The sequence below is a fragment of the Plecotus auritus genome (assembly GCF_963455305.1).
Source record: "Plecotus auritus genome assembly, chromosome: 11".
In the NCBI taxonomy this organism is placed as follows: Eukaryota; Metazoa; Chordata; class Mammalia; order Chiroptera; family Vespertilionidae; genus Plecotus; species Plecotus auritus.
In genome coordinates, this window is record NC_137777.1 from 41,898,737 (window position 1) to 41,926,668 (window position 27,932).

Below are 27,932 nucleotides of genomic sequence, written 5' to 3' on the forward strand. Positions count from 1 at the left end.
ATACCAATAAAGGTTTTTAAAAAAGATGTCTTGAATGAAAACATGTCTGTCTTTTCAGCTATATCATTTTAATTTTTCCTTTGGAGAACAACTGAAAAAATACTAAATTATATATACAAAGGCAGTGGAACCACATGCTGATAATCAGCACAAGAGTCTTTGAAGCCATCCGGAATTCAAGCTGTGCATATGGGGAACTCAGCTATTCCAAACAATCTGTATACTAAGGGTTATTCTCATAACCCATTTGTGCTATAAGTAACTTAGTAAATGGAATTAGATTTTATTTCCAAAGACTTGTTCCATATCATTGCATGCTTACAGATACACACAGGTGTTAATGGATAATCTACTCCTAACACTCCACCTCCAGATCTGGTGATAGCAGCAATGTCTTTTAGCCAATAGTTACTTTGCTCTTTTTACTAATGTCTACTTTGTAGGAAAATGGATTCAGATTTCCAAACTCTAATGGAAATTTAAGGGGAAAATATTTTAAACGTATACTTGTCAAATAATTAAATTCTCAATAAGGTGATCAGTAATATTGATGTAGGGCTGATAAAGAGAGGGGATTTTCACCACATGCAAAATTTACTAAAGATCATACCGCTTAAATTTAGGCACACCTGAAATTAATCTTAAGTAGTCTTTCTAGACTTAAACTATTTTGTAAGTTCCATTTATTTAGTAAATATTGAGTGCTGAGAAAAGTTTGTTGAATGAATAGGTATCTCTTACACGTGTGTCTTTGAGTTAAATGTAATTAATGTTAACAAAGTGATATGGAATCCACCCTGGAGGAATTTATTTAAAGCCCTAAGACATGCACAAAGAAAGATCATATATTCTGTAGGAAGCAGAGGTGGTAGGTCTTTTAAAAGATACTTCCCACATGTGCTATGGAGGTCGAAGGGGAGGGGTCTCGAGGTGGGGTGAGTTTGCACCTGCCACGTGCACCTGCCACGTGCACCTGCCACGTGCACCTGCCACGTGCACCTGCCACGTGCACCAGCACAGAAGTGTGCAGGCGCCATTGGTAGGGAATGGGAAGCTGGAGAACATTTGTGAACAGATAAATGATATGGTCAGGGTTGTGGTTGGGGGAGAGTAATCTGCAGGAAGTAGGTGAAAAGCATGGAGGGTGGAAAGACTGGAGTTGCAGGAGTGGACATCCCGCAGGTTCCTGGAAAGTTGGAGCTGAAGCTTGGAAACAGGTCAGGGGGTGGGGGTGATAAAGGTCTGGGAATCTGGGAGTGCTCTTCCTCTTCCCAGGGTTCAAACTGGAGAAGCCCCTAGGAGAGAAAAGAACCCGGACAGGTCCTGGGCAGCGGAGGCCCATGGCGTCTATACTAAACATCCCACCCAACTCTGGCACCTGAAAAAACCACGCAGCACAAGGTAAGGACCATGGGAGGTGCGGGAAGCTTACGTGTGAGAAACCTCCATATAGTGCTTCCCAGAGCATATCAGGGCCGAAACAGAAGCAAGGATTAAATAAGATATGTTTAAAGCGGTGTATTTGCACCTTCTTCAACAGCCATCTTCCTTGGCCTAAAGAAACTCGGAAGGGCGCCCCAGCTTTAAATACACTGCCATGGTTGGTCTACGTTCTTTTTTAAAGGGTATTTCAAGTTACATTGTTTCCCTGAAAGCCCTGTAATTAGCTGTGAGTCTGTCTCTACCTCGTACCTGTTAGGGAGCATAGGGGTCAGAAACCTGGAAAGCCAGTGACATTATTCAAGTACCTCCTGTCTTTATGCGCGCGCCCTGGAGGTAGGGAAAGGTCTGGGTGTCCATCTAAGGTCGCGCCAGGGAGGAACTTGGCACAGTTTTCCAGGTGGCTGGGAGAGCGGGCAAATCAAAGAAAGCCTGAGTATAAATAGCGCCCCTGTGGGAAGCGAGAGTTAAGGCTGCCACCAACCCGGCTTTTCTCACAGACCCAGGAAAGCGGGGTTCCTGGGGCTGACTACGCCCCCGAGCAGAGCTCGAGTTGTTCAGAGGAAAGTCGGGTCCTCTCTGCGTTCCTGGTCTACCTGCAGGAAAAATCCTCCGGGCCCCATCACTCAGGAGCGATCTCTCCTTGCCCCATTTCCCGAGTCGAGCAGCGGGCCCTGGGTAGGGTCGTGCAGGGGCTGGCGCGGGGGAGCCCACCGCTGGAAGCAGAAGGGCCCCGGGAATCCCGCGAAGCCTCCTGAGCGTGTCTCGGCGGGGCGTCCAGGGCTTTCCCGGCCTCGCGGATTGCGGACCCTCCAGCACCGCAAGAGGGAGAGCCACGGGGAAAGCAGGTGGGTGTGGAGTCGGGCCTGGGCTGCGGGAGCAGCGGGCGCGCAGGAGGAGAGGGTGGCGCCGCCGAGGTGTGGGCGGCGCCCGCGCCGGCCGCGCCCCGGGCTCGGAGGCGCTGTCCCCGGTCCAACGCACAGCTCCCGCGCTGCCAGGCCGAGCCTTGACGTCCCTGGCGGTGTCCAGCCGGCCGCGCAGCCCGGCCACCTGGGCCCGCAGCTCACCCCTAGCGCTGCGAGAGCCCAGGAGGAGGAGAAGGCGGCGGCCGCTCCTTCCCGAGGGTGCGCGGAGCCCGGGAGGAGGCGGAGCGCGAGGTGGGGTGGCGGCGGGCGGGTGTGCGCGCCGGGCCGGCGCCCCCGAGCGCCCCGCCTCGCCTCCCGCGCCCAGCCTCTCCTCGGGCTCCGCCACAGACACACACCCACCAAGCACCCACCACCCTCCGCCCCCGCCGGCCGCCGCTGCGCCGCGGGTCCCCGAGCGAGCGGTAACTCCCCGGTGGCTCGACGAGCTCAGCGTCGCTCGATTTTTCCCGTGCGATCCCAGCTCTCTCTTGCCGGGCGGCGGCGGCAGCAGGGGGATGGGGACCCGCATGGGGAAGTGGGTGAAGATCGGTGAAGATTATTTTTCTTTTTAAGGATTCCTTAGCTTCCTCCCGCCGTCTCTCCTTAGAGCCTTCCTAGTGGAGATCGTGAACCAGAGTCAGGGATTAAAGAGAGGAGGGAAGACGCCACGCCTGGAGCTCCAGCCAGCCGGGGAGACCCTCCTCTCGGTGGAGGGGAGGGGGATTTCCAGCAACACATCATTGGCGAAGGGGATCGTCGCAGGGAGAGGAGTCCCGAGGGAACGGGGAATCCCTCAGCCCTTTGTGGTGCCTGCTGAACAGGTCTATGGGAGCTAGGTAAGTTGGGGGGTTGTGGTGGGGTAGGTGGATTGCTGCTCTCCGAAGGGTTTTTCCTTTAATAATGAACCATCGTGGGCAGCCTAGCCAGTCTAAAGAAATTGGAAACTGCCATATGGTGCCCAGTGGACTTACACACAAAGCTGAGGGAAAGGCGCTCAAGTCTTAGCCCCCCGAAAAGCTTCAGATCAGCCTGCCTGGGAAGGGGTAGGAAATGTTATTTCTAGGAGATGAGCTCTGCTGCCTTCTGTTCGTTTGTTGGTAAATGCCACACTCACATGCACACACTTGTGGGGCCGGATTTAGGGAATGTGATGTCTCTGATTTATGAACAGCCCTCAGCACACAGAAGCAGTGCGTGCATGTTATTCTTCAGGCACTGCGAGGTCTTCGTTCTGTAGCAGGTTCCTGGGAGGCTGAAGGAGTCTCGGAGTCTCTAAGGGAAGAGCCCCAAGGCTGTTTCCAAAACACTGGGCTAGGGGTTTGGGGAATACAGTTGCCCTGAATGGAACCAAAGACACCAACCATTTGCCTCATCATTTGCTTCCAGTGCTTAATGACCATTTTCCAAACAATGTACTGCCATCCATTTTCTCGAATTATGAGTGTTTTGTGTATTCATTCATAAAACTTGTCAGTGTGCAGTGTGCACACACATGCCATTTATGCATCCCTTAGGGCTGCACAAGTGATACAGTAATAGATATAAGATTACACTGGAATATTTACGGTGCAGAGATGTACACTGGGTTAATTTCACGCAGGTTCAACATTTCTTCTAATCAAGTTATGCAATAATGTCAATTCTTAAGTAGCATTTCACATTTATTTTTTTTGCAGTGATTGGTTTTTGGATTTTGTTGGGCATTTGATTTTTCAAGCTCAGCTCAAAGGAAAAGCAAGAATTTGTTGTTTTTAAACATGTAGTATTGTGTGGGACAATAAATATCAATGGAAATATTGTATTTCATAGGACAAGAGAAAGGTAAATTCCAGTCAAAGATCTAAAGTCTAACTTGTCAGTACTGAGTAACTTAGAGGAAAGGTTTTGAAAAAGAGGGTAATATTTAAAAAATTATACTGTATAAAATAAAGTTTTACTTTATATATTTCACTCTTTTGAGGGGTGTGTGTATGTGTTTGTGTGTATGAGTCAACAAATATAAAGTTGTCCAAAGCTTACTTGCAATACGTAATAAGATCTACAGACATCTAGACTAGAGAGTTCTTGGTTCTTAAATTAACCCAAACTTAAACAATTCAGTGATTTGGCATATTATAAATGTATATATGTATTTAATTGCTGCTAGAGGTGGTGGTTTTTTGATGTAGGACCCATATGATGTGCTTACTTGTATGGTTCCATGGATTTTCTGAAAATCTGAGGGTCCAATGCATAAGTAACTTTTTCCCCCACTGAATGAAAATTATTCTCTTCACCTAAAGGAGTTAATATGCTTCCACTAAGTAGATACTATGGCCCCCTCCCTCTGAGGGTCAGGTTCAGACCAGTTCATCACCAACAGAATCTTGTCTAATGTCCTCTTTTCCCTTTCCTGGCTCTACAGACTCCTGGAGAAAGGAGTGGCTCGCCTGGCAGTTGTCTTTGCTTCTTCCTCCTTTTCACCTTCACCTTCCCCTCTCCGTGTCCGTGTTCCCAGATCTCCCTCATTCTCAAACACACCCTGGCTCCAGAAAATAACTCCACTGCCTGCCACTTTGAGAATGCTAGTGTCTCTTTTATTTTTCTCCTGTTTTTCTAGACAGTATCATACCAGGCATCAGTTGAAACGATTTCCAATTTCACGTTTCTCCAAATCCCCACCTTTTCAAGCACGCATGTTTACTGAATATTCAGAAAAGGTTAGTGAAAATGATTACCTTTCTGTTTGGCTTTTTAAGTTTCCTTGTTGATACCTTGGAGCATCTGTGAATATGAACTCAGCCTTCTAATTTCCAGTATGGTAAGAAAATGAGATTGCTAGAAAAACCAAAACGACAGGTTATGTGTTCAGTCACATTTGTTGGCCATTTAAAAGCATATCTGTCCAGGTTTTTTGCACATTGCCTGCATATCTGTGGGAAATCTTGGTTGAACATTGAAAAAGTATTTTTTTTCTTGAATTTATATCTGGTGTTTTGAAATGGTATTCTAGAGACTGGTATGCATGCATATATGTTATGAAAGTAGACCAAATTACTGGTAAAAATGTAGGAAACTTACAAGATGTTTTATTTTGACCGAATGCATTATTTTCTTGATAAATTATAAGGAATAATTAGTTCCTTAAAATCTGCAACCCCTTAGAGACTAATTCCTAAGGAATCTCCTTAAAGTTGATAGGACATCTTCTCATGTACATTTGATGGTAAATCTATAAGGTTAAGACATTTATTTACTTCAGAATGAAATACTGTTTGAGATTTGCTTTGTCAGGTGGGTTTTGCATACAATCATGATGCCTTTATTATTTTTACAAGTGTTTCAGAAAAGTGGAGAGTGCAAATGCTTTGTATGTAATTTTTCTTAAGTTCAGAGTACTTTGTAAGAGTTTATGGCTTTTCTACTCCCAAAATGATAAAACCAACTTCATAGAGCAACACAGTCTTCAAGTTTTTAGTCAGGTACTACAAGTATCTTGGTACCTGTAGCCCATTCTTGCTCATTGCTTATTTCCTCCTTGTGCTTCTTAAATATATATTCCCACCAACTTGTTACTGCAAGCCCAGGTTGTTAGGCAGAAGGTCAAGTGTGTGAGGCCAGGGGCTCCTTGGCCTGGGTAAGCCAAACCCTATTACATTATCTGTAAGGGGAAATGCCTGTTCCTGTAGGCTGGATTGTACCTCTCTATACTGTCCGACTTAATGTCATGTATCCACTCATTCATTAACTCCTTTATCACTCATTAGTATGTATTAAGAGAAGAGTGCTTGATTAGACTGTAACAGTTGTGAAACAGGTAGAAAACACAGTCATGCCCCTCAAGGAAATTTTACAGTAGAGAGTAAAACTTGAATAACTATTTAGACTCATGTTAAATCTGGGATCTCTTGCATACAGAAGTGCACTTAGCAATTTCATACTTAGTTGATTCTTAAGGCAGATTCATGAAGAGGATCATGAAATTCACCACAGTCTGTGCATTGGGAAATGATTAGAAAACAATAATGGTAACTAATTAAAATAATTAATTTTAAATTTTAAATGAAATTAAAACATTATAAATATTTATGTTATATAATCGAATCTGCAACCCCAGTACATGCCCTTGACTGGGAATTGAACCACCGACCCTTCAATGTATGGGCCCACACTCTAACCACTGAAACATACTGGCCAGGGCTATGTTATATTTTAATAATTATTGCTGTATAATAAGAATTAATTTACTTTTATTATTATTATTATTATAGCAAATACTTGAGCCAGGAGATGTTTTAAGTGTTTACAAATATTAAATATTTTAATTCTCACAATCACCCTATGAGGCAGCTGTTACTAATACTCTTTATTATATAGTTATGAAAATTAAAGTACAAAGATTTTTTTCTTGTCTAAAGTCACATAGGAAGTAAATGGAACTCATATTCAGGTATTCTGGCTCCACGTCACCACTGATATTGAGAAGTATTAACAAGTGTGATGTCAGGCAGGATAAGAAAGATGTGTGCAGCTTGTAGATTTAGTCGGAGCTCTACCTACTGAAAGATAACATAGTTATTATTACAGGGGATACTTGGAAAAGATGAAAAGCAGGGACTTTATTTTAAATGGAAAACCCCCCAAATTTTCAACATTAATTAGAAATAAGAAGGTAGTTTAATTAGAGACTGATTTTTAAAAGATGGGTGGACTTTTATCAGAATGCTAAAATATTAGTAAGTACTGCCTTTACAGTGACTACCAGAGCAAGGATGGCTGAGCCTGGCCCACATGGCTCAGTCAGTGGTTGAGCAGTGACCTGTGAACCAGGAGATCATGGTTTGATTCCTGGTCAGGGCACATGCCCGGTTTGCGAGCACCATAGCCAGTAGGGGGCATTCAGAAAGCAGCTGATCAAAGATTCTCATCATTGAAGATTCTCATCATTGATCTTTCTCTTTCTCTCTCTCTTTACCTCTGAAATCAATAAAAATATTTTTTTAACAAGAACAAGGATGGCTGAGACAAATGATCTGACTAATCAGTGTCTAATGCTTATTTGCCGTATTTTCATTTTAAATTCTTTAAAAATTCTGTGACTTAGTTTGAATAAAACATAGTATTATAAACATTTTTCAGATTTATTATTTGTAGGATTATATGAAAAAGAAAATTATTACCAATAGTTTTACAATAGAATTTCCTTTTACCCATGTCCCCATTTTTTTCTCTGTAAAATGTATCCCTGATATGTTCATGGTAATTGAAATAGTCACTTAACAGAATTACTTTCTAGTATATTGTCTAAAATGCATTTATTTTATTAAATGATAAAATAACTATAATAAAATCATGTAAGCATAAATCAAATAATTATTTAGATTTTCATCAAGAAAAGTTTAATATTTGAAGTCCAAATTCTTTATAAATAGCTACTGCTTCTTTTTATGTGAAAAAATGCCATCTGGATTAAATTTATAAGGTAAAATGACCAAATATTATCTGCAGAATGCCATACATTCAAATATTTAGATACATCCTCATGATAGATGACATTTTTATTTTCCTCACAGCTACTAGCTTTTTCTATGTGGGGTACAGAGGGCCCCCAGGGAGGAGAATGTGGACATAACTATCTCTGACATCAGGCAGAATGAAGACAGCTTTATAATATTGTTATAGGGAATATGTTGAATAATTGATTTAGAGTTCTAGCACAAGAGCCAGGGACTGAATATCTCTTCAAGACTCTCATTTGTTATTTCATCCTCAAGGTACCCGCTGAGCTCCTTCTCTGTGCCAAGCCCTAAGCTAGGTGTCAGGGACATAGATCACAGCCTGCACGGGTAGACAAATAAATCATGACAACATGTCTAAAATACTATTGGAGGAGCAGAGAGGCAATTCAACTGAGTAGGTGCCTAACAGCTGCATCCCATGAGAAAAAAATAGGGTTTCTTTGAGTTCTTAGGTGTATTTGGTCATGATTCTCTACTCAGTCAGACCCAAAGCCTCCTTTTTATAAACACTGTTTTGTAATATCCCTTTTACTTTCCTGAAATGTTAATAACATAACCTATCTACATATGTAATGTTTTAAAAACCAATATAAATTCTCTACCTGTAATAGAAGAAAGAAAAGAAAGCAGCTTACGAAAATTGTAGGTATATCACTATGTATACGTTTGGGTGTAACTGTACTAAAAGATAAAATAAAGCAGTCAGTTGCTTGCTACTTAAAATGTGTAAATTTGGAATTAAGAGAAAATATTTAATTGAATATTGGTGACACGTTTCAGTACTTGGCATTTTGTTGGAAGAACAAAGTAAATACATTTGTTGAGCGTGACAGCTGATGGTAAACAGATGTGGGTGTTGTGTTAGTGAATCAGTTATCAGGAGCAGTGTTTTGTTGGTGATGTGCCTTTCCAAAATGGTGAGCAAATCTTGGTAATCTCCAAGTATGGTAGTTATATTCCTAGAATATTTCTATGGAAAAATATTTTATGTACAACAGGTGAGGAGCTAGTTACAGATAATTTTTTTCATTTACATATGTGTCTCATGAGAAGCATAAAAGTTATGGAGGATACAGAATTTCTGCCCACAGTTGTAGTTTCTTGCATTCCTGGCCCTTGCCTTCCACATACTTAACAATTTTCAAAAACTCACTCAAAAGGACCATGTTAGTCCCATCCAAACACTAATTATTGGTATATCCTCTCATTGAAGGAAGCCAGTCCAATTCTAATGCATAATTGGGCTATTTTGAAAAAGCAGAACTCTGAAGTTTTTAGTAAGGATATAAATTTAGAGGCTGACTAAATAATAAACAACAGCAAAGTTAAGCCACTTAGGTTACTGAACATTAGAAACATCAGGCTGGCTGATCTGATCATAACCGTCAGAGTTTCATTTTCTACGTGGGAGTGACAGATGAGATTCCACAGATGAAGTGACACCTAAGCTGATTTATTTTAAAGAGAGGGGTGCACATTCTCCAGGCTAAAAAGGAGGCAGATGGATAATAGTCTAGCAGAGGGAACAGCATTTGCAAAGCAGTGTCATAAAAGGGCTTGGCTGATACAGAAGTTAAGGGAGATCAGACTGAAGCAGAAGGTTGGGGCTGGCCCGTGTGACTTAGTGATTGAGTGTTGACCCATGAACCAGGAGGTCATGGTTTGATTCCTCGTCGGGGCATATGCCCAAGTTGTGGGCTCGATTCCCAGTGAAGGGGCGTTGGAGGGGGGCGGTGGCGTGCAGGAGGCACCAATCAATGATTCTCTCTCATCATTGATGTTTCTATCTTTCTCTCTCTCCCTCTCCCTTCATCTCTCTGAAGTCAATAATAAAAAAAAAAAAAACATGTTTTAAAAAAAAAGAAGGTTGGGGATAAAATGTGAAAGGTGATGTATGTGATGCTGAATCATTTGGATTTTAATCTGTAGGACAGGCAGTGGGAGTCAGCTGCAATTTTACATAGAGTGACATGGTCCACTTTTATTGGGGGACAGTCTCTGAACTAGCATGAGGAAGATGGAATATAAGAGAAGATTGATACCTAGGACACTAGCTGAGAGGCTGTTGAGGAACACAGCTGGCATAAGGTCCAGGACTGACCTTCAGCGGGAAAAGTAACCTACGTAACTCTAACTCTTTCAGCCCCAACACGAGTCATAATAGCAGACTTAAGCCTCCCTCTTTCTTCTTCAAAGTCATTGTATTAACTGAGGTAACTCAAACCTCTCTAATAAACCTCCTTGTTTCAGTGGTTAATAGAGTGGAAGTTTAGTTTTTGCTCAGATGGGAGTCCAATATGTATGTTTTGTGAAGTAATTCGGGAACCCAGGTTCTTTCTGTCTACACTAAGGACATGGAGTTCTCTGCATCTAGCTGGCAGCCATGGAAGAAATGAGCATAGAGGAGGCACATCCAGGAAGTGACACACCTTGCTTTCCCTTGGTAAGATAATCTCATGGTTCCATCTTCATACAGAGAGGGGCCTATGTAGCCCCTGGCTGGGCAGCCACTCCCCAGCACCATTTCTGTAGCACAGAAGGAGAAAGACAAATGTGGTTAAACAGCTATTTGTATCATATTCTCTAGTCCCTCTGGCCACATGTAGGAAAACCTCATGCCAGGAGACTGTCTGAATTGCTCTTGGTCACAGCATCCTCCTCAATTTCAGGTTCTATGGATGATCCTGATTCCATCTCCCCCCCCCCAATTAAATCTGGATATGGCCCCTTGTTGTACAGAAACCTTTATACTAAAAGGCAGATTATTTCCCTCCCATCACACAATATAATAATTGCATTCAAAATTCCCATTTGGAAAAGGGAAGAATGGGGACAGAGCAGTCGACCCAAAGCATGGAAGAAATCCCACTAGACATTGCTGAAGATCTCCTCCCTAACAGTGGGGAAATGTTCTTTATTAAACCCTGGTTTTGCTGTCTTGGAAGAACCCCTTTCTTCATTGTCCCTGGTAGCCCTGGCCACCCTCTGAGAGCTTCCTCCTTGTCCATTATTCTCATAGCCACATCCCAAGTGGGTATTGGGAAGTATGTCTTCTTTGGGAGATACATAACTTTCCCAGCCTGTTTGTTTCTGGTCCAAGTTTGGATTCCTAGAGTTTGTTTTATAGTCACTGCTCTTTTTCTTTTTTTTTTTAAGCCAGGCTCCCAATTTCTTTGACAATACAATTCTTTCAAAATCTTTGTAGGTTTCTTATCTATTTGCTGTCAGTCACACAACTCGCTACTATTGATCATTTTTGAACCTGCTTCATTTCTTTGATCACATCTCACAAGGTATTATTTTGTGGTCATCTGGAAACAACAGGCTTACGTTGTAGGGTAACTTCATTAATCAGATCTCTAGTTCAAGGTGGAGTCACTTTATCTAACTGGGAAGTCTTAATGGACATCTGCTTTTCAAAGTCTTTTGCAGTGTTATTCCTCACCATTAGAGTCCCAGAAGGAGTGGACTGTTCAGTTTTATAGTCTTGCCTTTCTAGAGTTTAGCTAGTCCCCCTTATTTCTGCTGTCAAAGGAGCATTTTTTTCCTGAACTTATCCATTTTCTTGTAATACCGTAATACAGGCAGTGGAAGCAACCATCACACATTAGCATTCTGGCTCTTGCCAGACATTTCTCTAGAGCTAGAGCTCTGCCCTCTAAGTTAGTGCAGTTTTTCCAGGGCATAACGGGCTTCCAGGCCTCCCGTCTTCTACATCCGTTTCCTTGCCAGTGACCAACACCACATATTTCTATTTTGTGTAAAGCCAGCACCCACTTCAAGGTATCACTTTCAGAATAAGTTAGCATGATGATGGCTGCTGAAATAAACTGAACTGTTAGTGTCTTAACATAAAATGAAGTTTATTTCTCACTCACATTATCAGAGAGAGAAAGAGAGAGAGACAGAGAAGAGAGAGAGAGAAACAGAAATATGGATATGTGTGGGGAGAAAAGGAATGAAAGACATACCTACTTCTTAAACATCTGGCCCAGAAGTGATGACAACAGCACTTCTTATATTCCACTGATGAAAACTAGTCAAATGCCCACTATGATGCAGGGGGCCTGGGGAATGACATCCTCGGCTTAACACGAGCTTCTCAGTGACAACTTCCTGTTACAAAGATGAAGCATGCATTTCGATAGACATTAGCCATCCCTGTCATAGTCATCTTCCTCTAGAATAAATTAGGGGGAGTGGTTTGAATTTCATTCACTGGCTTGCTAATCCACACTGTGATGGCATCTCCCCCACCTCACTCCTGTCTTCTCTTCGGCTTTCCACCCAGACTTCTGGGACTACCACACATCTTCCTTCATTCTCTGAACTTCACTATTGGCTCTTGTATCTAACAAACCCTGGCTGAGTGCTTTGGGATAAAGGATGGTAATTCTAATTGAATGTTACATGTCATTTCTCCTAGAAGTGTATTTGTCATTTCTCACCGTAGGGGTTTGCTCACTGGCCTGGATCTCCTTGGGGATTCAGCCAGGTGGTAGATTCCTCTCTTCCTCTGGACTCTTCCTCACATCCCTTCAGCTAGGATTTTTCCTGTATCTTTTTCAAGGTGCCAGTGAACTTGGTGGGCAAGCCCACAACGGCACTTACCCATAATAGCCAAACAGTCCATTATGGTCCAAAATAAAGCAGTGGTTCTTTCTCAAAGAGAACTTAATGCCTTCTCTTACATAGTCCAACTAGCTAGAAATTGTAGCCAACTTTTTTTCTTAAAAGACACGCAAATATTTATTAAGCATTGTCATATGTAAAGCACCCTTCTTGGTCCAGGTTAAACCAAATTGGTCTTGACCCTCACAGGACTTGTATCTCTGAAAGCAAACATAGAACATTAGTAGCCAAGTGCACCTAGAATAGGGTAGGTCTCTCCATTATTCTGTCCTTAGACCCCGAATTCTCCCTTGCAGCACTTACCCCAATGATAACTATAAATTGTGGGTATTTGCTTATTTACTGTCATTTTCCTGTGTGAGAATGTAAGCTCAGTAAAGACAGGGACTGTCCTTCTTACTCTCTATGTTACCCACAGCATCTCCACAACTGGAGGCCCATAGCTGGTGCTCATTGTTTATTTGTGGAATCAGTGAGTGAAGGAATGGACAGAGCCCGGGACCCAAGTGAGGTTCTAGGTCACAAGGCAGCACCTGAAATGCAGTTACCACAACAGGTGCCAGGGTGGGGTGGGGTGGAGGAAGACCAGAGCAAATTGCCCTGAGGCTGGAGTGCCAGGCCATGGTCTGAACCATTTATGCTCACATACTCTTGACATTCTTCTAGACAAGGGCCAGGATGGTCCCACATTCTACGATGGAGCAGAGTTTGTAGGTGGAAGTTAGAATGGAGGCAACTGGTGGGATGAGATACATTCAAGGCAGAACATAGCACACCCAAGAGAATGTTCCTCCCATATCCCTGTTTCAGAATAGAATTCAGCCTCACCACTCCACGGCAAGGTTGTCTAGACCCGTGCTTTCCACTAGAACTTGGTGTGATGATGAAAATTTTCTAGTCTCTGCTCCCTTTTACAGTAGCCAGTAGCCACATAAGCTGTTGGACTTGTGAGACTGAGGAATTAAATTTTAAATTTAATTTAAATTCAAATAGCCATCTGTGGCTAGTGGTTGCAATACCAGACAGTACAGGCCTGGACTATTATTAGCATGAATTACTTTCGGAAGCTCTCCATTTCCAAAGCAGTATGGTATAAATTCTAGAAATATCCATTTACAACCAATTAACCATACATAAATGTGTAACCCCCTCTGGAGTCCAAGGCCTTCTTTGACTCTGATGAGTATCTATCTCCCAGGAACATACTTGTGAAGAGATCTGAATGTTCTATGTCTTGTTTCCATCTGTAGGAATTATTCTTTATTGAAGGCATTTCTTTATGAGATCTGTACAAAATGTAAAACATTATACAAGTGGAGAACATTATCTTTGCAAGTATCTATGTAACGTGACCTTAAATGCTTTCTCACGCCCACTTTTCCCAAACAGGATTTCTTTCTTTTTTTTTGTTGTTCCCTCTTCTCTTCTCTCTCTCTCTCTCCTTCTTCCTCTGTTACTGTTTCCTTCCTAACCTCTAAAATGACACAAACCCAGCACTGTGTCCTTTAACAAGTTCCTATTCTTATGCATATTGATTTCTTTTCTTTTGTGCTTATTTACAAAAGCTGTTTTATCATTTCAGATCATTAGCAAAAACAAAAAGAAATCTCTGAAATGATGAAAACTCTTGACATGCCAACTGATACATTTTTGGAGATTTAGCAGCTATAATAACTTCAGTGTTTATGTAAAGAATGTAAAGTGAAGTATTACACTGTGTGTTTTTTTTAAATAGTTATCACCAAGGTAACATTATAGTTGCTTTTAAGTCTTTGAAAGTTCCCCTGGGTAGGATCTCTTGAATTCCTTGTCCTGATTTTCACAAATGAAAGGCTTTCCGTCCAGGCAGATTACACCAGAAGGAGAAAGTGCTGTTTAGTAGACAAAATTCTGAAATAGACCAGTAAAGTAACATTTTAAAGAAGCTGGTTCATCTTTAGTCTTTCTCCCTAGTCTGTACGGCTTAGAACAAATGCATCTTGGGGCTTTCATGCTAAATGTCTCCAGTTCATAAAATCACAATTATTAATCAGACGATCATTAAATTTTAATTTACTTTTGAGATAAATGTCATTTTAAATTTGGAATCCTAGTTTTTTCTAAATCTAAGGAGAGTATTTTCATTAGGCTTTGTAGAAAGAGTGCACATAGAAAGCTTAGGAGCTATTAAAAAGCTCCTTATTAAACTTGGTGTCTGGTTTCATTCAGGCCCAGCAAAATACTTGCTTTCCAGCATAATAAACATAGTTTGTAATATGTAGAGAGAGCTAAAGTAGAGCATTATGGTAAGGTTTTCCCCCATATTTTAAAAATCTAGGAAGCCATTTTATTTTATTTTAATTTATTTAAGTTTAAGTGGTTCATGTAGCTAGTGGATACCACATTAGACAATACAAATTTAAACTCTTAGACAATATCTATGCAACTAATACATTACAACATAAATTTAATTGGTTGGGATTTTAGAGATTACTACTGTGTTCCTTTAATTTTACAGGTAAAAAAAAAATCAAATGTCCAAACAGAGTGGACAACTTTCCCTAAGTTGTATGTATGTGTATATGTGCGTGTGCATACACCCCCCCATGCCCTTCTTAAAATCTTAAAAAATATTAATCATACCCCCTTTGGTGAGTTCCCTATAAAATATTTTAGGATTCTCAAACAGAGTTGGAGATGGGTCATCATTTCTTGGGTCTGGTGTAGGATTGATTCTTTTCTCCTATAAGACTGTTCTAAGGCCATATGTTTGGGTAGGAGTTAAAACAGGCTCTCTCAGACCAACCTCAAGCAGTTTAGAAACCCAAGAGATTACCCAACCACTCCATATTAAAATGGGGGGAAACACGATGCTATAGGAATAGTCCAAGATTCAGGTTACTCAGTTCATACAATTTGTGTGTCTGCCATGATTGCTTTGTAATTTAAAAAACGTTCAAGATAAATGGTATGCCTATGACTGAATTTTAGCATGAAAAATTAAGTAAACCATTAGGTAATCTGAGAATCTTAGAAATCAGGAAAATCATATACTTCAATTTCCTTATTTATAGAACAGGAAAATAAATCTGGTTTAAGTTTTCTAGGATATTAAATTATGGTGTCTTTAGAATACATAGTGAGCAATTTGTTCTGCTAACCTTTTTAAGAGTTAGAAGGAAAATAAGCAGCAATGTACTTTAATTAGATATAAAATGGATTTCTGATTAAAGTGTTTTTGGATTACTAGAGTTAAAACTTTCTACATGATAGATATTTAAGCCATTTTAATTTCAAGTCGAAAGTCAGATAAACATAACCAGTATGTAGTATTCATTAAAAACACATTTTGTAATTTTGCTACACAATAAAAGCTGAGAGTGGACATTCATTGTCATTACCATCTTACATTTAATAAGACAAATTTAACATAATAATATAAAATTACAAAACTGTTCTCTCTTATCTAAGGAGCCATTTTTTTTTCAGGCATTTTATAACATCTGGAACCTAGTGCTTGATATGTAGTAGGTGCTCAATAAATATACTTGAATGAATTAATGAAATACATTTGACTCATTAATTCACTTAATTCATTAGTTTACCTAAGACCTTATCTAAGGCTAAGGCTATAACTCCCGTAAATGAAGATGATAGTCTACAAGGCCCCCGAATTAAGACATCTGCATCATTTGCTGCTATTTTATACTTCTCTCTTCCTTTACATCAGCATGTGTAGATCAGAACACTACTTAGGTTCACAAATCCAAAAATTTCTGTAATATTCTTTGTAGTATTTCTGTAGCTTCCTTGAGAGCAAGAGCTACGTTGCCTAATTTTCTATCATGTGCACTCAGTTTATGATGATAACCAAGTAAGGTATTGTTTCGGAAGGAAGGGAGGGAATGAAAAAAGGAATAATGGCTCTAAATCAGTATGTGTTATTTATAGTTCATGGTCTTTTTCCATTCTGGCCCTTATTGGAATAGTAGAAATTACAGATTGTGGTGCAGTCAGGAATCGTTAATAAATAGATTCAACTCATCAGTATTTATAGGTTTAGCAGAATGTGAAATACAGGTGTCCCCTAAGATCTGAAAGTAAAGCATTGCTATGAAACCTTTTGTAATCCGAAATTGCATAAAGTGAAGGAGCAACTGCCTTAGGACACATCTTTCTAACAAATGCACAAAATAAACTGAGATAAAGCACAGCTGCTCACAGCACAGTTCAGAGCTCTAGCAGCTTGCAAATCAAACCTTCCGAAAGCAGGCAATATCTGTAATCCCACTGCTCTTGCTCCACCTTTTTTTCTCTTTCATCGTTCTAATTTTATATTTTTTTTTGGTGTCCTGAGGTGGCAAGGGCTAGTGGGAAGAACATGGGTTTAGGAACAAGAAATGTGGTTTCTAGTTCCTGGGAAGATCATTTGAATATACCAGTGTTGTCCTTTCAAATACTATGAATTTTATATTTGCAACATTTTTAAAAAATACGATTTAAGAATCTATCTTGACTATAAATCTCCAATATTGAGACTAATAGCATGACTTTTGAAAGTCAGATACTAAAATTTGTTAGTTTTAAAAAACTTAGAATTGCTGAAACAGTTGCCAAACCTACTGTCTTTATCCATAAAAAATTAGAACCTTTAATATATTTTATGCAAGCCACTCAGGTCAAAGGATTGATGTAATGGCACAGGAATTATTGAGGTCCATCCTTCCCTTCTTCTATAACATGTTAAAAAGATCGCCCAATATTGGTCCCATATTTCCATTTATTTATCATTTGAAGCATCTAGAAGCCTGCCATTCAAGGAAAATCCCTAGCATCAGGAGGTTAAGAACATCCGCTTTAATTTAAGATAATACTGGATTGGATCCTGGAACCAGCACTTGCTAGTTGTGTTATCTTGAGCAAGGAACTCACCTTTCTGAACCTCAGTTTCTTTATCTGTAAATCAAAGATAAAATACTGACCCCATGGTGGTTGGGAATTAATGCGAATTCTCATTATGAGGATTTAATGGGATAAGCACTGTGTGCTGTACTGATCACTCATTATGTGGTAGATGGTGAAAATGATTATAATTAACCAAATTCATACACAAAAACATAACTTTGGCTCTCCTTTAGATACAACTCCAAGAATATTCCCACCTCCTACGAACTATAATTTCTACTTATGGACATTTTGATATTAAGCTGAAATAAAATCTAGATCACAAATCAGAATCCCATAGCTCTGGCTTATGTTTTACTGACATGCTCTTTTATTTTGATCCTGCCTATAGGAAGCTTGCAGAGCTGAAAAAGAGTACTTCAGGTATCACCATCTCTAAATCTAGAATTAGTCCTTTCCTTGAAGAAAAAATTAAAAAATAGTATAACAACATTAAAGAACTGAAAATAGGGGAAAACATCCACAATTTCTTGATCCTTAACCAAGCTCCTTCTTTCAATGAAAACAATAGCTCTTCTTTATTTCTGAATATTTTCACCCTTGGTCCAAAGTAACATTCCCTATTACACTGTTGTGATCATAATTTTTATGATTCTTTCTCACTGTTTTTCAAATTATTTATTCCAAGACTGTATCATCTGGTACAAGTCACATGAACTCGGGGCTTCAGTCAGCCCATCTGTGGTCCCTAATTTTCACATTTTTATTTTAGAAAATGTTGATGGAATATGATGAACTCATTTTCCTCATCAAATGCTTGATTTGATATTTTCTTATCAAATTGTGCTAAATTATATTATTAGCAGTAAAATTTAAAATCCTAAGATTCATAGATGCTAGTAGGTCATCTCATCCATCTGCCTTAACGTTCTTACCATTAATTATTTATTATCATTGTGGCTCCCCAAGCATTTTACCCAACAGAGACACATGGTAGATTGAGAAGGGGGCAGGGACCAAGGGAGGAATATTTATAAAGCGCCACACACAGATGGCTGCTTTAAAAATGTTGTTTAATGATCCTCACTGATGACAGAGTGGATGAAAAACATTCATGAGGGATGTGAAGATGGATGTCTCTATTCAGTGAACCTCCTCTCCTCCCTTTTGTCCTTAATGCACACACACACAAAAAAATCAAGCATACAATTAGTTGTGACACATTCTGATTTTTAAAAATTAGTTCCATTAATGAAGGATCCCATTGATTTGTTAGAAACTGTGTTGTTGTTGTGTTCATTCTAGAGGCCAGAACACATTATTTTGAATATGCTCAGTCAGGAAAGGTACCCGTGGATGTGGCTGCGCTGAGCATCCTGGGGTGAATTTTGGCAGCAATCTGCTTTGAGTCTGAAAATGTGGCCGCTTACATATTATGCTTCGAATGCATAGAAAAAATTGCTGCCCTTTACTTTGTTATTTTCCAACCCAAATACTGCTCTCCTTGTATTTCCATTACTGTAGGGTCATTCCTTTGACTCAAGTTTGCCTTTCTTTTAAAGTCTTCACATGGCAGTTGGATTCACTATATTCATTTTACTTTATTCCTTTATTGGTAGAAATTTTATCATATTGGCTTCGCTGGCTTGAATGTTTTTCCTAACAATGAGTGGAAGCTAAGAAATAGAAAATTCACTTTTGTCAAATTTTAAACTTAAGAAATTGACAAGAGTGAACTTTCTCCTGTTCATCATCATCTTTCCAAAGGAATGTGTGGTTGGGTAGCATTCACACCACAATCTCATAGAACCTTAAAATTTCATTGATGGAAGACATTTTGGAGGCAATCTTGTCAATCTCTCAACAGAGAAGTTGCCTCTGTGCCTACTGACAGGTAGTTACCTGGGGTCTGCTAGAACATTCCTGGGCCCAGTAGTATTCTGAGGCAGCAGCATATTCCATTTTGGGTCAGCAGTAATTATTAGAGAGTCTTATTTATCACTTCTTCCTACATAGTTCCAAAAAACCTAGCTTTTATTTAAACCCAGGCAAATCAGGGCCAGCAAAACTTCTAAGCAAATTGGAAGTCACCACAATAAACTGACATTTGATTATGTTAACCAAAACATTTAACAACAACAACAACAAAAAGGATAATAGTGCTTTGAAATTCATTATTCAAAGCACTCATTCTTTCAACAACTCATTCTTTTGGATAATCCACAAACATTTATTAAGTACTTGTGTACCAAAGATGCAAGTATGGACAAGATGTGTTCATCACGTTTAAGAACACACAACCAAGAGGTGTTTTCAGTTAGATCTCATATCCACCTTTTTCTTCTCCACTGTAGCTTTTGTCACAACCATACTTAGTTACTCTTGTGTTTGCATGTCAAATGTCTGTCTACCTCCTCTAACAGGCAAGCTCCACGGTGTCAGAGACTCTGCCTCTAGCAGAGTAAGACCTCATAAATATTTGCAGAATGAATGAATATGGAAGAATTCTAAGCTAATAGTTATGCTACAATGAGAAAAGCATATTATAGTAGGTAGAACAAACTTTTAGCCCATTGTGGCACAAGAGATTAATTCTCCCTAGATAAGATATTTGTTCTTGACCTCGAGTAATAAGTAAGAGTTTATCAGATAGAGACTGTGGAAAAGAGCATTTCATACATAAAAGTCATGTTGGATTTGGGGAGTGGCATGTAATGTGAGGTAGGTGGAATAGAAGGAAAATGATTTTCAAATAAAATATAAGTCTTATTTACTTTTTCTATTCAACTAATATGTATTATTGAAATAGATATTAATTGCCTACTATATATCTATTGTCCACAATATACCAGGCACTCAGGATAAAATTATAAGATAAAATATGATCTGTGCCCTCAAGAAACAAAGTCTAGTGGGGAGATTAGATATTAATCAAATAATAAAATACTTATCTCCAAAAATATAAAACTGTTGTGACAAGTGCTCCAGGTAAAAGGCACCTGATACTATATAAGTTCTTTTTTTAAAAAATATATCTTTATTGGTTTCAGAGAGGAATGGAGAGGGAGAGAGATAGAAACATCAATGATGAGAATCATTCGTTGGCTGCCTCCTGCATGCCTCACACTGGGAATCAAGCCTGCAACCCGGGCGTGTGCCCTGATCTGGAATCAAATTGTGCCCTTCTAGTTCATAAGTCAATGTTGAACCACTGAGCCACACTGGCTGGGCCTATATAAGCTCCTAAGACAGGAGGAATCTACACTAATAAAAGAGAAAGATACAAATTGACGTACCTTTGTGATGCCCACCAGCCAATCAGGAGTGAGTATGTAAATTAACCCAACAAAGATGGTGGGTTAATTTGCATAGGCAGGTGCCGAGCGGCCGGGGTTGGGGTGGGACGCTTGTGTTGTCGCCATGGTGATGGCGCAGGTGGTCGGCACCACCCCAGCTGCTCTGGGCCTCTGTGCAGCTTGGGAAGGCAGGAAGGTGGAAAGACAGCTCTGGGCCGGAGCGAAGGTGGTGCTGGCAGCCAGGAGAAGGAAGGCCCATTCTTGCACGAATCTTCGTGTATCAGGCCTCTAGTTTTGTATAATCAAGGACACCAGGAGGCTATACTTGAGTTGATACCAACACATGAACAGGGGTGGAAAGAGAAGGTGTGCAGATTCCCTACACACATGGAAAGAAAGAAAAAGCTAAAAGAGAGAGAGAGGGAGCAAGGTACGTGATAGAACTTCAGAGATAAGTAGGGACAGACTTTGCAGTCTTTGGATGATGTGTTTATCATGAGAGCAGGGAGCATGGGAGTGCCTTCTGCAAGAAATAGCCCCGATCTGCTTGTGCTGGGGCACAGGATGCAGAAGTGGCTGGAGGGGTCAGGAGCAGAAGTAGGGAGCAACCATAAAAACTCAAACTAGGGAAGCAGAGAGCATGAAAGCGATTCTGTGAAAGGCACCACTCTTCAGAGCCAGCTGGTCAAGGTGCCTGCCTACAGCCATTGCCCTTTAGAGAAACAAACAGCATATAGGAGATAACACATCTCAACTTAGAATAGTTGGAATCAATATTTTGACACAGGAATAGACAAAGAAATAAAGCTTTTTAAAAAATTTGACTAGAAGGTAAAATGCAAGGCTAATAAATGGGGTGTAAAGGAAAGAGACTTCTATAGGCATCTACAGATCTGGTTCTAGTTCAATTTGAGCAAGTACCAGAGGTCAGCCAAGTCACATGACCTCACTGGAGCTCAGTTCTGAAAGCTGTAAATAAGGAAATTGGACCAGATCAGATCCCAGTCCCTTCTGCCATGTTCTGTGCTTCTAGTCTCCACACATGGAGGTATATAAAGCATGGTGTAATGTTTAAGTCATAGGGACTAATCTCAAATCAGACTCAGTATTTTAGCTGAAAAAGCCACATTGTCTATATAATGTGTTTGATTCTGGTGAAGTGAGGGGACAGAATGCAATTGGAAAGTGTATTTTTACTGTTAAATGGAGCCCAACTGAGAAACATCCCTTGTCAAGAATCTTATCACTGAACATTCCAGACCCATCATTTCAGGACTTGAAAGCTAATTTTATTGGAAGAAACATATCAAAATATTCAAATCCTATCCAAACTCCATGAACACTTTTTACTTTGTTTCATAGAGGCCTAATCTAACTGATGCCAGAAGACCCCCAGAGGAATATGAGATTTAAGTCAAGCATGCAAATAGAAGGCTGTCCACATAGAACAGCAAGTAGCAAGTGAAGCTTGTGACTTCTTTTATCAGAACATTCCAGAGTGGACAGCCCTGTTTCTCATCCATTTCAGTGGCACCAACAGTTTCTCTCTTGGTTTCCTTTTTCACTTTTCTCATCACCTTTGATTTTTATTTATCCCCTTCACTCCTTTGTGAGTCAAGGAAGACTTTCCCAAAAGGAGACATTTAAAAGAACCCCTCTTGGGTCCCAACGTAAAGGGCACTTGAACTGCCATAATAGAACATCTCCCGCCAGCTGAATGGCTGAAAGTTCACAGAAAAGTTTGAGCCTTTTTGAGTGTGTTTTGAAACAGACTGGAAATTTCCAGCCACAACTATACCTGGTAGTTTGGAAAAGGTCTAACTAAGGTCTAACGTCAGTATTACATTTTTCAGAGTACGAAAGGACTTTTTTTGTCAGCTAAGTCTTTTAAAGGTCATTTTTCTAAAGGCAAACTGAGGGTTTAATTCAGTAATTATAGCAAACACATATAGAGGATCTAAGTCTTTAAATAGTTCTCTATTCTGATGAATAAAAATCATATTATGTGTCTAAATAAAATAGTTTATTTATAATGTGGTTATTTGGAGGCATCTATGATATTGAAAGATACTCATATTACATATTCTACTTATTGTCTTCTCCTCTTACTGCAACACAACACTTCCTTTGACCACTGAAAGTAAAGCTTTTAGGATTTTGTTTTAGTGTATCTAAAAAAAGCATCGGTTATATCAAGGATAAGAGTCCTGGATTTAAAAAAAACAACACACACACTAAGGAGTAAACAGTTGTGCTAAAGTCAAGGAACAGATTGATATTAGCAGCCTTTGATTGCAGAAAAAGGACAAGGACAGTGTTTTAGTTATTGACATATTAAAAAACAATAAACTGTGGAGTTCATTAATATTTTTAATTGAATATTGGTGTGACATTGGCTAATAAAATTATATAGATTTCAGATGTACAATTCTATAATACATCATTTGTACAGTGTATTGTGTGTTCACTACCCCAAGTCACTTATCCCCCCTTTGCCCTCTTCCACCTCCCCCACCCCCGTTTCCCTCTGGTAAGCACCATATTAGCCGGGCCCTGTTCTAAAGTAATGCAGCAGGTTTGTTGCATTTCATAGGATAGCTGAAAGATTCCAAGACCTTACTTTAAAACGCTACCTATCTTTCTCAAATAAATTTGCTTTGTTTTCACCTGTTAAAATTTTATGGTTTTTCCATTAGTAAATTCTGGAGATGCTTTTTAAAATTTCAGCGAGTACTAATTTGTCTTTTTAAAAGCATTGATTGATTATAATCCAACTAATAGTTACAGTGCCTTACTGCAAGTAATCTTTGTGACTCTTTGAAGCAGAAACAGCTGTTAGGAAAAAAAAAGATGCCTTTACTGTTTAACACCATACATGAACATGTAAGAAATGCTTTAGAGCTGTGCACAGAGTGACTTAGACTTAAAGGTCTCTGAGCTGCCTGTTTGCAAATGCCTGCTGGGCGTGTAGGAGCAACAGAGAAACAAAAAGTTACGCATCTCTTGGATTTTTAGAAAGACCCGCTTTTCATCTTCCTAGGACCCTTACCCTGCCTAGCCACTCTAAGGACGTGTCAAGTATATGCTATAATGGTAGTATTTTTGAGACTACAGTACCCCCCGCACCCTGCTCCCTTCAAACCTGCAGTCTCAGGCTGTAATTACCATGCCATGATCAGAAAGTTGTGTTTTGTCAGGTTGGGGCCTGAATGGGTGGCAGCATAATTCTATGCTGCTGGTAGGAGCACGGTGCAGCTGTGCAAAATCAGAATGTTTGTTGTTGTTTAGTGTTTAAGGCGTCACTTTCCTCTCTAACAGCCTAATGAAGGGATGTTTACTCCATTTGCACGGGTCCACCGACTGTTGCAAGCTTGACTTCTAATTGACCGAGTGAGGTAAAGTAAATCAACAAACTGAGATTTTGCCCTTTACATTAAAAATGTGCATTCTTAAATGTTTGTAACAATTTATATAAATTCTACAAGGTTGCATAACATTGACACAGTGAATTATTACATTTTGTATTATACTTATATATGCTACATTGAATTACATGATGAATTCTTAGGGGGTTTCACTTATAACACTATATGTGAGAAAACATAGCATCATATCCAGTTTAATTACCAAAATTAAAAACATAAATTTTACAAGCTCTTAGGAGTGGCAAGACATGGTCCCTAACTGAGCAGGAACTGACCAATTCATCGTTAGAAGTAAAATTAGTGTGCCACCAACGAACATAGACTAAAACTGAAAAATTAGAAAAGCAACTAAACACTAAGTAAAATAAATGAAACTTTTATGTTTGAAATATAGTCTGTTTCAAGCTCTGACAAGTAACAGAGGGTTCTTGAAATGAATTATGAAAACCACCTTTGCTTCATAAACTAGACATAAGAGAATGTTTTTATGGACTCTGAGATATTATGATGCAGGTCAGCCCACCTGGACCCGGGGTCCTGGGCCTCAGAGCAGCGCCCCCTTTTGTTATCTCATACAACCTCTCATAAAAAAACAACTCGGGGTAGATGTTTCTCTCTTCTGGAGAGAGACATGGCATTTTTCAGCTCAGGAGGTTTTCATCATAAGGATCTACGGAACCTTATGAGGTGTGGACAAGTTTGAAAATACAGAGTTTGGTTTTGTGGTTGGTTAAGAGGCTCTGAGGATAGAAAGATCCAGGGAACTGGCTAGGAAGAGAAGGAGAGGCACGGAAGAAAGATAAGCAGTGTGTGGGGAGATAGAGATAGGGCACGGTGGGAGAGAAAAACCACAGAGGAAGAGAGAAAAGGGAGGATAATGACAGTCAGGGAGACAGAAAGGCCCCGTGAGTTTAGATTGCTGATCAGGGCTTGTGCTGTGCGCTGTTTACAGCTCTTCAACTGCTCAGGAATTTGTGCCTTTGAGCCCTCACTTCTTATCAGGTAACAGGCAGAGCATTCTGCCAAGGGAGAATCAAAAAATTTTAGCCACAGAAACAATCAGAGCGCATCATCTTTAGATCTTTAGAAAATCAAATCGACAGGCCACATCCTCCCTCTCTGAGTTTCTCTACCCTTGCTTTGAAGAAAGGGCATTGCATTTCAGTCTATCTTTTACTGTGGGGTTTGTAATCAACACTAGATTTCTTATAATAGCAAGTTCTTGATCAGTAAAGAAGATCTTTTGAAATTTAACTCTTATGACCTCTCCTCATTTGAGACACATACTCTACAGAAAGGAAAAGTCACTCTAAGTCATGAGTGTGAAATTATTTAAGACAAAGGGTGACCTACCAGTGACCGTGACATAGCATTTATGCTTTTAGTGATGACTTTTACAAGAAAGCAAGTTACACTAAGCCCTTGACCACAAACATGAGATGTTCATGTCACATTGGAATTTGTTCTCGCTCTTTCTGGAAAACCTCTCATCTGATATTATAATCAGTTGAAAAACCATTTATATTCTTCACATCAGTGTGAGATGTGATATTCCAGACAGCGTACATTCATTTTATGTTTATTTGTAGTCAAAAGTGGATTAGCCTTTCTGTTTATTATTCATATGGACAGTTCATATAACCTGCATAAATGTTACTGCACTTACAATCAAGTTGTTTAATGGAGAAGAGATATTCAGATTCATCCCTGGAATTTCCTCATCTGTAATATTTTCATTAGTTTTGCCTGACCCTATTATTGCTGCTCAATTTTGTTTTTATGTACATATAGTAAATTGTCACCTGATTACAAGGTTTGGACACGGGGATCAGTGGCATCAGAGATACATGCTATGAGGTGCCTGTTATGCGTAGGTACAGTGCTCAATAGAGAAAAGGTGGAAACAACAATTCTTGGCTTTAGGCTTAGAGGCTTATAATGCACTTTAGAAGATAGACCATATGCATAAGGAAAAAAATTTAATGCTACCATATATTTACTAGACACTGTATACCTTTTCATCTTAGTTTTCTTCCAGTAATTGGAAACCAAACTTAGGAAAGTATTTTCTTATTCTACTCAGATATACTTCCATGGGGTGAACACAGCACATAAACTCTCTCATTTAATTGTCAGACTATTGCCTCTGAAGTAGATACTATTATCCTCATTTTCTAGATTTAGAAATTGAGGCTCAGAAAATTTAAGTTGCTCAATGATTGTAACTCTTCTTTATTTTGTAAAAATAGACATTTCTGTCTGCGACGAAGTGTGAATATATATGCTTAAAATATTTCTATGACTCCGTAGTTGAAAAACTCCCAATTCAAGTGTGCTTATTGGCCATATTTGAAATACTCCTTATATAGTCCATCTATATTTTTCTCATAAATTTGACTTATTTTCATTTGAGAGGATATTTGGTTTCCAAATGGAGAAATAATTTTAACTTATAGGAGTGGATAAACCAGAGACATGCAGAAATTGGTATGTATCTTAAAAGAGAGTTTTAATTATAAGGACCTCTTAAATCTAAAGCTGTTCCCTTTGGGATAAGCCAGTGATTTTGAACCTTTTTCATCTCGTGGCACATAAACTAATTACTAAAATCCTGCTGCACACCAAAAAAGATATTGTAGTTTTTGCTGCTATGACAGAAAAAAAAAAGTGTAATTTTGATTTATTTTGACTCGTTCACACCGGATGGCTATTGTTGTATTGGCTGTTGTCATTTTTTAAAAATTTAACAATCTAAGGGAAAAGAGGTCAGTGTTCCTGACTAAATAGTCAGGTATTACATGTTTTAAAAATTCTTGCAGCACACAGTTAACATGGCTGGTATAAGCCATTTACTATGTGAAAAGTGGTGTTTTTATTAAAAGTGGTGTTTTGGATGAATTGCTTGAAGTTCTGTGAATTTCAGCAAAAACATTATAGGGGGAGATCACATAAGAAGATGGCTTGCTTCTGTATATCAGAATAAGGAATACTAGGTCAGCAAGAAGGAATGTTAGAGCAGCAATACCTTAAAGATTGGTACAAGGAGAAAAGGGATGTGGAGAAAAAGAATATTCACACAGACATATACACTGATATCCTATATCCACACAAACCTAAACATAGATACTTTGCTTTTTAGGCAACTGATCCTAACAATTCCATTTAGGTGTTTTCTGGCCATATACATTAGCCCTACTAGATCTTTTGTCAGCCGTATTCTTGAAAACAAAGAATTGATTCATTATTTATCATTTATAAAACCCTCACAATATATAGGTACTGTGCTCAGTGATAAGGATACAATAAAAGAGAAGATAGTCTTTGTCTTCAAGAGCACCCAGCATCCTGTCGGAAAGGTGTTATTGCAGTGGTATGATGAAATAGAAGAGACATTCACAGAGAATTCCTAGAGGAGGGATATCATGGAGGATTGCTGGAGGAGGTGATGTCTGAGCTGAGTCTGGAAGAGCAAGCAGCAGTTAGTCAAAAGGAAGTGGGGAAAGTGGAGGCCCTTCCAGTACACAGCATGAAGAAAGACCAGGAGCTTGAGACAGAATACACACTGGGATGGCTGGAATATAGTGGTGAGGGACAGATGAGAGGTGAGGGTGGAGAGGTAGGCCAGATTTAACTGGGCTAAGGGCTAACTGGACTTTGCACTGCTATTAACAGTGAGCCTTTGTAGGATTGAAAGCACGGCAAGGTCAAGTTTGTTTCTTAATGGGTCATTCTGGTGACTGTGTGGACAATGGGCTTTAGGTAGACAAAACCAGAGTTTGGGATCCAGTTAAGAGGCTGATGTAAAAATGCCAGCAGGAGATGCTGAGGGTTTGAACCAGTATCATAGTTCAA

The 27,932-nt window shown here is 39.6% G+C and overlaps 1 protein-coding gene across 2 annotated transcripts in view; it reads left to right on the forward strand.

The window, feature by feature from the left end:
• The first annotated feature begins 1,932 nt into the window (after positions 1-1,932).
• Positions 1,933-27,932, forward strand: part of KCNB2 (potassium voltage-gated channel subfamily B member 2) — a 378,957-nt gene continuing 352,957 nt past the window's right edge. Inside the window, exons 1-2 of one of the 2 annotated variants that reach the window (XM_080647135.1) lie at positions 1,933-2,288; positions 2,953-3,181. The gene's annotated coding sequence lies outside the window, so the exon portion shown is untranslated. Of the gene's footprint in view, positions 2,289-2,594; positions 3,182-27,932 lie in introns of those variants that run through there. The other variant, XM_080647134.1, reaches the window with a different exon arrangement.